Source organism: Telmatherina bonti (genome assembly GCF_933228915.1).
Source record: "Telmatherina bonti genome assembly, chromosome: 21".
Taxonomy (NCBI): domain Eukaryota; kingdom Metazoa; phylum Chordata; class Actinopteri; order Atheriniformes; family Telmatherinidae; genus Telmatherina; species Telmatherina bonti.
The window spans coordinates 29,910,002-29,923,960 of record NC_136630.1 but is presented as its reverse complement, the minus strand read 5'-3'; positions in this window follow the sequence as shown (position 1 = coordinate 29,923,960).

The window sequence follows — 13,959 nt, the reverse complement described above, 5'->3', positions numbered from 1 at the left end:
AAGTTATTCAAAGCTGTTCTAGCGACTGCGCTGCTCACTGAGACAATCCTCAACAGTTTGTTTCCTTTTTACAGGTTAAAAACCAGCAGATAAAAACAGGAAAACCAATGTTTTAATCCCAGAACGCCTCGCTACAGGTCTAAACGCAGCTCCTCCATCCTCAGATGAGTGAGAGACCACATCCATCCTGACTGCTTCAACTCTGCTGATCAACCTTCATCAGTCTGAGCTCCTCTGTGAGACGTTCAGGTTCGTTCAGGAGGAAAGACATCAGAAATGACCTGAGAGGAGCAGCTGGGAAGGTCAGCAGGTCTTTCCAGACTATCTGGAGTCCGTCGTTCTGCAGAGACAAACAGCTGGTAGTCTTCCAGGACTGGACGTCCCAGCAGGTCCAGTCCAACGTCTACATCTCAGACTCTGCAGGTCTCAGTCAGCTGGTTAGATGTTAAAGTTCATGACAGACCAGTTAGAGAAGACTGAACCAGTACGGCTTGTTGGGAAACATGGCAGGATGGTTTAGTCTGCAGAGCTGCATCTGAACAAACCAGCAGACTTCTGGAACAATGTCCTCTGGACAGACCAGACCAGCGTGGACATGTTTGGTCCTTAAACGCCTCATAGCAGCCGTCAGCACGGTGGTGGAGGGATGATGATCTGGTCCCTGATGGTAGGAGGAAGACCTCGTGGCCATCTTTAACCGCCTTCTCCAGCGAGTCTGCCGCCGCCTGAAGGTCGCAGGGAGGATTCAGGAGACAAATCTGCTATTTATTTTATTTACTGCATCATGTGAGGAGCTTTCTCTGACTGCTTGTGATTTAGTTGTTGATAATTGTGATGTATGATGTATGATGTGCATGTCTGTGATCTGGCTGCACAAGAACTTTCCGTGCCGGACGCACAGCGTTTCCAGTTCTCTGACTGGTTTCAGGTCTGGGTACAGCAGCATCAGTCGCTCTGGAAACGCTTTGCATCGTCATGGTAACAGCTGAACACTTCTCTGTAAAACCTCAACTGTTGTTGGCGAAAAGTTTGATGGTTTGGAGACAAAAAGGACCTTAGAGAGCAAAACAAACATCCTCAGACAGAAATCAGCTGCATATCAGAACACATGGCGCGTCATCGCCACCTGCTGGCAAACTGGTTCCTGCACTGCTTTCTGCTCCAATCCCCAATGCAGGGGTCCAAAGTCGGTCCTCCAGGGCCGCTGCCCTGCAGGGTTTCCATGTATCCCTGCTGCAACACACCTGGCTCACATTAAATGGATCAAACAGCCAATGACGGATTAGTTTGAGTCAGGTATGTTGGAGCAGGGATACATGGAAAACCTGTAGGATTGTGGCCCTGGAGGACCGGAGCTGGAAAAGTATTTGCAAACATGTTGCTGTTTCAGATCAACTCATTTAATGTCAGACCAACAGAACCTGGAGGAGGAGGAGGAGGAGGAGGGGGGAGAGTAAACACAAGTAGAACTTTTTTTTACTGGTGATTTTATTTATTTAGACAAAAGCTCTCATGACCCGATCCTTCTGGCTTTTTTTGCTGCTGCAGCAGTGACAGCAGACTCAGTGAGACTTTCCCACGGCTGTGGAGAGTTTCAGCCCACCGTTCTCCACAGAATGTTGTAGCTCCGCCACATTGGAGGGTTTTCCAGTATAAACTGGTCACACCACAGCATCCAAACTGGATTAACATCTAGACAGACTCAGCCTCCAAAACCTTCACTTAGTTTGTTTTCACTTCTAGGTTGTTCTGTTGCAGAACGCTGGAGGTGCTGAACACTGTCCTACAAGATGTTCTGGTAGACAACGGAGTTCATGGTCCCATCAATCCCAGTAAGTGGTCCAGGTCCTGAAGCCGCCCCAGACCATCACACTCCTGCCACCGTGTCTGACCGCTGCAACGGGACCCACACCTTCCAGACAGGCCAGCTTCCATCACCACCACGTTTCCAGACGTGTCGGGGAACATCCAGATGTTCTTGGCAGATGACGAGCCTGTGTTCTGGTTTTAGCCTTGGAACTCTCCCATGATGCATTTCTGCCCAGCCTCTTTCTGATTGGTGAACCGGAAGCCAGAGAGGACTGCGGTTCTTTACGTGACATTCTGGGTTCTTCTGTGACTCCTGGAGGAGTCCTCGTGCTCTAGGAGTAACGTTGGAAGGCCTACCGCTACCAGTTGTCTCCATGTGTGGAAAATGGATCTAACTGGGTTTACTGGAGTCCTGAAAAAACGGCGTGGAACCTTTCTTTGTTTCTCATGTGTTCTCGAACGTCTGTGGATGGCGCCATCCCGGTCTGGTAGGGATCAGGGAAAACTTTCCCACAGCACCGTATCTACCTGCTTTCTACAAGGATCAAACCAGCATATAAACCAGTATATAGACCAGTATATAAACCAGTATATCGACCAGAATATAAACCAGTATATAAACCAGTAAATAGACCAGTATATAAACCAGTATGTAGACCAGTATATAAACCAGTATATAAACCAGCATATAAACCAGGATATAAACCAGTTTATCGACCAGTATATCGACCAGTATATAGACCAGTATTAAAAAACCAGTATATAGACCAGTATAAAAACCAGTATATCGACCAGTTTATAGACCAGTATATGGACCAGTATATAAACCAGTATATAAACCAGTATATAGACCAGTATATGGACAAGTATAATAAACAGTATATAGACCAGCATATAAACCAGTAAATAAACCAGTATATAGACCAGTATATAAACCAGTATAAAAACCAGTATATAGACAAGTATATAAACCAGTATATAGACCAGTATATAGACCAGCATATAAACCACTATAAAAACCAGTATATAGACCAGTATATAAACCAGTATAAAAACCAGTATATAGACCAGTATATAAACCAGTATATAGACTAGTATATAGACCAGTATATAAGCCAGTATGTAGACCAGTATATAAACCAGTATATAAACCAGCATATAAACCAGGATATAAACCAGTTTATCGACCAGTATATAGACCAGTATTAAAAAACCAGTATATAGACCAGTATAAAAACCAGTATATCGACCAGTTTATAGACCAGTATATGGACCAGTATATAAACCAGTATATGAACCAGTATATAGACCAGTATATGGACAAGTATAATAAACAGTATATAGACCAGCATATAAACCAGTATATAGACCAGTATATAAACCAGTATAAAAACCAGTATAGAGACCAGTATATAGACCAGCATATAAACCAGTATAAAAACCAGTATATAGACCAGTATATAAACCAGTATATAAACCAGTATATCGACCAGTATATAGACCAGTATATAGACCAGTATATAGACCAGTATTAAAAAACCAGTACATAGACCAGTATAAAAACCAGTATATCGACCAGTATATAGACCAGTATATAAACCAGTATATAGACCAGTATATAAACCAGTATATAGACCAGTATATAAACCAGTATATAGACCAGTATATAAACCAGCATATAAACCAGTATATAGACCAATATATAAAGCAGTATATAGACCATTATATAGACCAGCATATAAACCAGTATATAAACCAGTATATAGACCAGTATATAAACCAGTATATAGACCAGTATATAAACCAGCATAAAAACCAGTATATAGACCAGTATATAAACCAGTATATAGACCAGTATATAAACCAGTATATAGACCAGTATATAAACCAGCATATAAACAGCATATAAACCAGGATATAAACCAGTATATCGACCAGTATATAGACCAGTATTAAAAAACCAGTATATATACCAGTATAAAAACCAGTGTATCGACCAGTATATAGACCAGTATATAGACCAGTATATAAACCAGTATATAGACCAGTATATAAACCAGCATATAAACCAGTATATAGACCAGTATGTAAACCAGTATATAGACCAGTATATAAACCAGTATGTAAACAAGTATATAGACCAGTATATAAACCAGTATATAGACCAGTATATAAACCAGCATATAAACCAGGATATAAACCAGTATATCGACCAGTATATAGACCAGTATTAAAAAACCAGTATATATACCAGTATAAAAACCAGTATATCGACCAGTATATAGACCAGTATATAAACCAGAATATAAACCAGTATATAGACCATTATATAAACCAGTATAAAAACCAGTATATAGACCAGTATATAAACCAGTATATAGACCAGTATTTAAACCAGTATATAAACTAGTATATATACCAGTATATGGACCAGTATAAAAAAATAGTATATAGACCAGTATATAAACCAGTATATAGACCAGCATATAAACCAGTATAAAAACCAGTATATAGACCAGTACATAAACCAGTATAAAAACCAGTATATAGACCAGTATATCGACCAGCATATTGACCAGTATTAAAAAACCAGTATATAGACCAGTATGAAAACCAGTATATAGACCAGTATAAAAACCAGTATATAGAACAGTATATAAACCAGCATATAAACCAGTATATAGACCAGTATATAAACCAGTATATAGAACATTATATAGACCAGCATAAAAACCAGTATATAGACCAGTATATAAACCAGTATATAGACCAGTATATAAACCAGTATGTCGACCAGTATATAGACCAGTATATCGACCAGTATATAGACCAGTATTAAAAAACCAGTATATAGACCAGTATAAAAACCAGTATATAGACCAGTATATAAACCAGTATATAGACCAGTATATAGACCAGTACATAAACCAGTATATAAACCAGCATATAAACCAGGATATAAACCAGTATATAGACCAGTATATAGCCCAGTACATCGACCAGTATATAGACTAGTATTAAAAAACCAGTATATAGACCAGTATAAAAACCAGTATATCGACCAGTATATAGACCAGTATATAAACCAGTATATAGACCAGTATATGTACCAGTATATAAACCAGTATATAAACTAGTACATAGACCAGTATATAGACCAGTATAAAAAAACAGTACATACACCAGTATATAAACCAGTATATAGACCAGTATAAAAACCAGTATATAGACCAGTATATAGACCAGTATATAGACCAGTATATGGACCAGTATAAAAACCAGTATATAGAACAGTATATAAACCAGTATATAGACCAGTATATAGACCAGTATATAAACCAGTATATAAACTAGTATATAGACGAGTATATGCACCAGTATAAAAAACAGTATATAGACCAGTATATAAACCAGAATATAAACCAGTATATAGACCATTATATAAACCAGTATAAAAACCAGTATATAGACCAGTATATAAACCAGTATATAGACCAGTATTTAAACCAGTATATAAACTAGTATATATACCAGTATATGGACCAGTATAAAAAAACAGTATATAGACCAGTATATAAACCAGTATATAGACCAGCATATAAACCAGTATAAAAACCAGTATATAGACCAGTACATAAACCAGTATAAAAACCAGTATATAGACCAGTATATCGACCAGTATATAAACCAGTATTAAAAAACCAGTATATAGACCAGTATATGGACCAGTATAAAAAACAGTATATAGACCAGTATATAAACCAATATATAGACCATGATATAAACCAGCATAAAAACCAGTATATAGACCAGTATATAAACTAGTATATAGACCATTATATAGACCAGCATATAAACCAGTATATAAACCAGTATATAAACCAGTATAAAAACCAGTATATAGACCAGCATATAAACCAGTATAAAAACCAGTATATAGACCAGTATATAAACCAGTATATAGACCAGTATATAGACCAGTATATAAACCAGTATATAGACCAGTATATAAACCAGTATACAAACCAGCATATAAACCAGGATATAAACCACTATATCGACCAGTATATAGACAAGTATATCAACCAGTATATAGACCAGTATTAAAAAACCAGTATATAGACCAGTATAAAAACCAGTATATAGACCAGTATATAAACCAGTATATAGACCAGTATATGGACCAGTATATGGACCAGTATATAAACCAGTATATAAACCAGTATAAAACCAGTATATAGACCAGTATATGAACCAGCATATAAACCAGTATATAGACCAGTATATAAACCAGTATATTGACCAGTATATAAACCAGTTTAAAAACCAGTATATAGACCAGTATATAGACCAGCATATAAACCAGTATAAAAACCAGTATATAGACCAGTATATAAACCAGTATATAGACCAGTATATAGACCAGTATATAAACCAGTATATAGACCAGTATATAAACCAGTATATAAACCAGCATATGAACCAGTATATAAACCAGTATATCGACCAGTATATAAACCAGTATTAAAAAACTAGTATATAGACCAGTATAAAAACCAGTATATCGACCAGTATATAGACCAGTATATAAACAAGTATATAAACCAGTATATAAACCAGCATATAAACCAGCATATAGACCAGTATAAAAACCATTATAAAAACCAGTATATAGACCAGTATATAGACCAGCATATAAACCAGTATAAAAACCAGTATATAGACCAGTACATAAACCAGTATAAAAACCAGTATATAGACCAGTATAAAAACCAGTATATAGACCAGTATAAAAACCAGTATATAGACCAGTATATAAACCAGTATATAGACCAGTATTTAAACCAGTATATAAACTAGTATATATACCAGTATATGGACCAGTATAAAAACCAGTATATAGACCAGTATATAAACCAGTATATAGACCAGTATTTAAACCAGTATATAAACTAGTATATATACCAGTATATGGACCAGTATAAAAAAACAGTATATAGACCAGTATATAAACCAGTATATAAACCAGTATATAGACCAGCATATAAACCAGTATAAAAACCAGTATATAGACCAGTACATAAACCAGTATAAAAACCAGTATATAGACCAGTATATCGACCAGTATATTGACCAGTATTAAAAAACCAGTATATAGACCAGTATGAAAACCAGTATATAGACCAGTATAAAAACCAGTATATAGACCAGTATATAAACCAGTATATAGACCAGTATATAGACCAGTATAAGGACCAGTATAAAAACCAGTATATAGAACAGTATATAAACCAGTATATAGACCAGTATATAGACCAGTATATAAACTAGTATATAGACGAGTATATGCACCAGTATAAAAAACAGTATATAGACCAGTATATAAACCAGAATATAAACCAGTATATAGACCATTATATAAACCAGTATAAAAACCAGTATATAGACCAGTATATAAACCAGTATATAGACCAGTATTTAAACCAGTATATAAACTAGTATATATACCAGTATATGGACCAGTATAAAAAAACAGTATATAGACCAGTATATAAACCAGTATATAAACCAGTATATAGACCAGCATATAAACCAGTATAAAAACCAGTATATAGACCAGTACATAAACCAGTATAAAAACCAGTATATAGACCAGTATATCGACCAGTATATTGACCAGTATTAAAAAACCAGTATATAGACCAGTATGAAAACCAGTATATAGACCAGTATAAAAACCAGTATATAGAACAGTATATAAACCAGCATATAAACCAGTATATAGACCAGTATATAAACCAGTATATAGAACATTATATAGACCAGCATAAAAACCAGTATATAGACCAGTATATAAACCAGTATATAGACCAGTATATAAACCAGTATGTCGACCAGTATATAGACCAGTATATCGACCAGTATATAGACCAGTATTAAAAAACCAGTATATAGACCAGTATAAAAACCAGTATATAGACCAGTATATAAACCAGTATATAGACCAGTATATAGACCAGTACAAAAACCAGTATATAAACCAGCATATAAACCAGGATATAAACCAGTATATAGACCAGTATATAGCCCAGTATATCGACCAGTATATAGACTAGTATTAAAAAACTAGTATATAGACCAGTATAAAAACCAGTATATCGACCAGTATATAGACCAGTATATAAACAAGTATATAAACCAGTATATAAACCAGCATATAAACCAGCATATAGACCAGTATAAAAACCATTATAAAAACCAGTATATAGACCAGTATATAGACCAGCATATAAACCAGTATAAAAACCAGTATATAGACCAGTACATAAACCAGTATAAAAACCAGTATATAGACCAGTATAAAAACCAGTATATAGACCAGTATAAAAACCAGTATATAGACCAGTATATAAACCAGTATATAGACCAGTATTTAAACCAGTATATAAACTAGTATATATACCAGTATATGGACCAGTATAAAAACCAGTATATAGACCAGTATATAAACCAGTATATAGACCAGTATTTAAACCAGTATATAAACTAGTATATATACCAGTATATGGACCAGTATAAAAAAACAGTATATAGACCAGTATATAAACCAGTATATAAACCAGTATATAGACCAGCATATAAACCAGTATAAAAACCAGTATATAGACCAGTACATAAACCAGTATAAAAACCAGTATATAGACCAGTATATCGACCAGTATATTGACCAGTATTAAAAAACCAGTATATAGACCAGTATGAAAACCAGTATATAGACCAGTATAAAAACCAGTATATAGACCAGTATATAAACCAGTATATAGACCAGTATATAGACCAGTATATGGACCAGTATAAAAACCAGTATATAGAACAGTATATAAACCAGTATATAGACCAGTATATAGACCAGTATATAAACCAGTATATAAACTAGTATATAGACGAGTATATGCACCAGTATAAAAAACAGTATATAGACCAGTATATAAACCAGAATATAAACCAGTATATAGACCATTATATAAACCAGTATAAAAACCAGTATATAGACCAGTATATAAACCAGTATATAGACCAGTATTTAAACCAGTATATAAACTAGTATATATACCAGTATATGGACCAGTATAAAAAAACAGTATATAGACCAGTATATAAACCAGTATATAAACCAGTATATAGACCAGCATATAAACCAGTATAAAAACCAGTATATAGACCAGTACATAAACCAGTATAAAAACCAGTATATAGACCAGTATATCGACCAGTATATTGACCAGTATTAAAAAACCAGTATATAGACCAGTATGAAAACCAGTATATAGACCAGTATAAAAACCAGTATATAGAACAGTATATAAACCAGCATATAAACCAGTATATAGACCAGTATATAAACCAGTATATAGAACATTATATAGACCAGCATAAAAACCAGTATATAGACCAGTATATAAACCAGTATATAGACCAGTATATAAACCAGTATGTCGACCAGTATATAGACCAGTATATCGACCAGTATATAGACCAGTATTAAAAAACCAGTATATAGACCAGTATAAAAACCAGTATATAGACCAGTATATAAACCAGTATATAGACCAGTATATAGACCAGTACAAAAACCAGTATATAAACCAGCATATAAACCAGGATATAAACCAGTATATAGACCAGTATATAGCCCAGTATATCGACCAGTATATAGACTAGTATTAAAAAACCAGTATATAGACCAGTATAAAAACCAGTACATCGACCAGTATATAGACCAGTATATAAACCAGTATATAGACCAGTATATGTACCAGTATATAAACCAGTATATAAACTAGTACATAGACCAGTATATAGACCAGTATAAAAAAAACAGTACATACACCAGTATATAAACCAGTATATAGACCAGTATAAAAACCAGTATATAGACCAGTATATAGACCAGTATATGGACCAGTATAAAAAACAGTATATAGACCAGTATATAAACCAGAATATAAACCAGTATATAGACCATTATATAAACCAGTATAAAAACCAGTATATAGACCAGTATATAAACCAGTATATAGACCAGTATTTAAACCAGTATATAAACTAGTATATATACCAGTATATGGACCAGTATAAAAAAAACAGTATATAGACCAGTATATAAACCAGTATATAAACCAGTATATAGACCAGCATATAAACCAGTATAAAAACCAGTATATAGACCAGTACATAAACCAGTATAAAAACCAGTATATAGACCAGTATATCGACCAGTATATTGACCAGTATTAAAAAACCAGTATATAGACCAGTATGAAAACCAGTATATAGACCAGTATAAAAACCAGTATATAGAACAGTATATAAACCAGCATATAAACCAGTATATACACCAGTATATAAACCAGTATATAGAACAGTATTAAAAAACCAGTATATAGACCAGTATAAAAACCAGTATATAGACCAGTATATAAACCAGTATATAGACCAGTATATAGACCAGTACATAAACCAGTATATAAACCAGCATATAAACCAGGATATAAACCAGTATATAGACCAGTATATAGCCCAGTATATCGACCAGTATATAGACTAGTATTAAAAAACCAGTATATAGACCAGTATAAAAACCAGTATATCGACCAGTATATAGACCAGTATATAAACCAGTATATAGACCAGTATATGTACCAGTATATAAACCAGTATATAAACTAGTACATAGACCAGTATATAGACCAGTATAAAAAAACAGTACATACACCAGTATATAAACCAGTATATAAACCAGCATATAAACCAGTATATAGACCAGTATATAAACTAGTATATAGATCATTATATAGACCAGCATATAAACCAGTATATAAACCAGTATATAGACCAGTATATAAACCACTATTAAAAAACCAGTATATAGACCAGTATAAAAACCAGTATTACGACCAGTATATAGACCAGTATATAAACCAGTATATAGACCAGTATATAGACCAGTATATGGACCAGTATACAAACCAGTATATAAACCAGTATATAAACCAGTATATGGACCAGTATATAAAACAGTATATAGACCAGTATATAAACCAGTATATAGACCAGTATATAAACCAATATATAGACCAGTATATAAACCAGCATATAAACCAGTATATAGACCAGTATATAAACCAGTATAAAAACCAGTATATAGACCAGCATATAAACCAGTATAAAAACCAGTATAAAAACCAGTATATAGACCAGCATATAAACCAGTATAAAAACCAGTATATAGACCAGTATATAAACCAGTATATAGACCAGTATATAAACCAGTATATAGACCAGTATATAAACCAGTATACAAACCAGCATATAAACCAGGATATAAACCAGTATATCGACCAGTATATAGACCAGCAAATAAACCAGTATATAGACCAGTATTTAAACCAGTATATAGACCAGTATATAAACCAGTATATAGACCAGTATATAGACCAGTATATAGACCGGTATATAGACCAGTATATAAACCAGTATATAGACCAGTATTTAAACCAGTATATAGACCAGTATATAAACCAGTATATAGACCAGTATATGGACCAGTATAAAAAACCAGTATATAGACCAGTATATAAACCAGTATATAAACCAGTATATAGACCAGCATATAAACCAGTATAAAAACCAGTATATAGACCAGTACATAAACCAGTATAAAAACCAGTATATAGACCAGTATATCGACCAGTATATTGACCAGTATTAAAAAACCAGTATATAGACCAGTATGAAAACCAGTATATAGACCAGTATAAAAACCAGTATATAGAACAGTATATAAACCAGCATATAAACCAGTATATAGACCAGTATATAAACCAGTATATAGAACATTATATAGACCAGCATAAAAACCAGTATATAGACCAGTATATAAACCAGTATATAGACCAGTATATAAACCAGTATGTCGACCAGTATATAGACCAGTATATCGACCAGTATATAGACCAGTATTAAAAAACCAGTATATAGACCAGTATAAAAACCAGTATATAGACCAGTATATAAACCAGTATATAGACCAGTATATAGACCAGTACAAAAACCAGTATATAAACCAGCATATAAACCAGGATATAAACCAGTATATAGACCAGTATATAGCCCAGTATATCGACCAGTATATAGACTAGTATTAAAAAACCAGTATATAGACCAGTATAAAAACCAGTACATCGACCAGTATATAGACCAGTATATAAACCAGTATATAGACCAGTATATGTACCAGTATATAAACCAGTATATAAACTAGTACATAGACCAGTATATAGACCAGTATAAAAAAACAGTACATACACCAGTATATAAACCAGTATATAGACCAGTATAAAAACCAGTATATAGACCAGTATATAGACCAGTATATGGACCAGTATAAAAACCAGTATATAGAACAGTATATGCACCAGTATAAAAAACAGTATATAGACCAGTATATAAACCAGAATATAAACCAGTATATAGACCATTATATAAACCAGTATAAAAACCAGTATATAGACCAGTATATAAACCAGTATATAGACCAGTATTTAAACCAGTATATAAACTAGTATATATACCAGTATATGGACCAGTATAAAAAAACAGTATATAGACCAGTATATAAACCAGTATATAAACCAGTATATAGACCAGCATATAAACCAGTATAAAAACCAGTATATAGACCAGTACATAAACCAGTATAAAAACCAGTATATAGACCAGTATATCGACCAGTATATTGACCAGTATTAAAAAACCAGTATATAGACCAGTATGAAAACCAGTATATAGACCAGTATAAAAACCAGTATATAGAACAGTATATAAACCAGCATATAAACCAGTATATACACCAGTATATAAACCAGTATATAGAACAGTATTAAAAAACCAGTATATAGACCAGTATAAAAACCAGTATATAGACCAGTATATAAACCAGTATATAGACCAGTATATAGACCAGTACATAAACCAGTATATAAACCAGCATATAAACCAGTATATAGACCAGTATATAGCCCAGTATATCGACCAGTATATAGACTAGTATTAAAAAACCAGTATATAGACCAGTATAAAAACCAGTATATCGACCAGTATATAGACCAGTATATAAACCAGTATATAGACCAGTATATCTACCAGTATATAAACCAGTATATAAACTAGTACATAGACCAGTATATAGACCAGTATAAAAAAACAGTACATACACCAGTATATAAACCAGTATATAAACCAGCATATAAACCAGTATATAGACCAGTATATAAACTAGTATATAGATCATTATATAGACCAGCATATAAACCAGTATATAAACCAGTATATAGACCAGTATATAAACCACTATTAAAAAACCAGTATATAGACCAGTATATAAACCAGTATATAGAACAGTATATAGACCAGTATATGGACCAGTATACAAACCAGTATATAAACCAGTATATAAACCAGTATATGGACCAGTATATAAAACAGTATATAGACCAGTATATAAACCAGTATATAGACCAGTATATAAACCAATATATAGACCAGTATATAAACCAGCATATAAACCAGTATATAGACCAGTATATAAACCAGTATAAAAACCAGTATATAGACCAGCATATAAACCAGTATAAAAACCAGTATAAAAACCAGTATATAGACCAGCATATAAACCAGTATAAAAACCAGTATATAGACCAGTATATAAACCAGTATATAGACCAGTATATAAACCAGTATATAGACCAGTATATAAACCAGTATACAAACCAGCATATAAACCAGGATATAAACCAGTATATCGACCAGTATATAGACCAGCAAATAAACCAGTATATAGACCAGTATTTAAACCAGTATATAGACCAGTATATAAACCAGTATATAGACCAGTATATAGACCAGTATATAGACCGGTATATAGACCAGTATATAAACCAGTATATAGACCAGTATTTAAACCAGTATATAGATCAGTATATAAACCAGTATATAGACCAGTATATGGACCAGTATAAAAAACAGTATATAGACCAGTATACAAACCAGTATATAGACCAGTATATAGACCATTATATAGACCAGTAT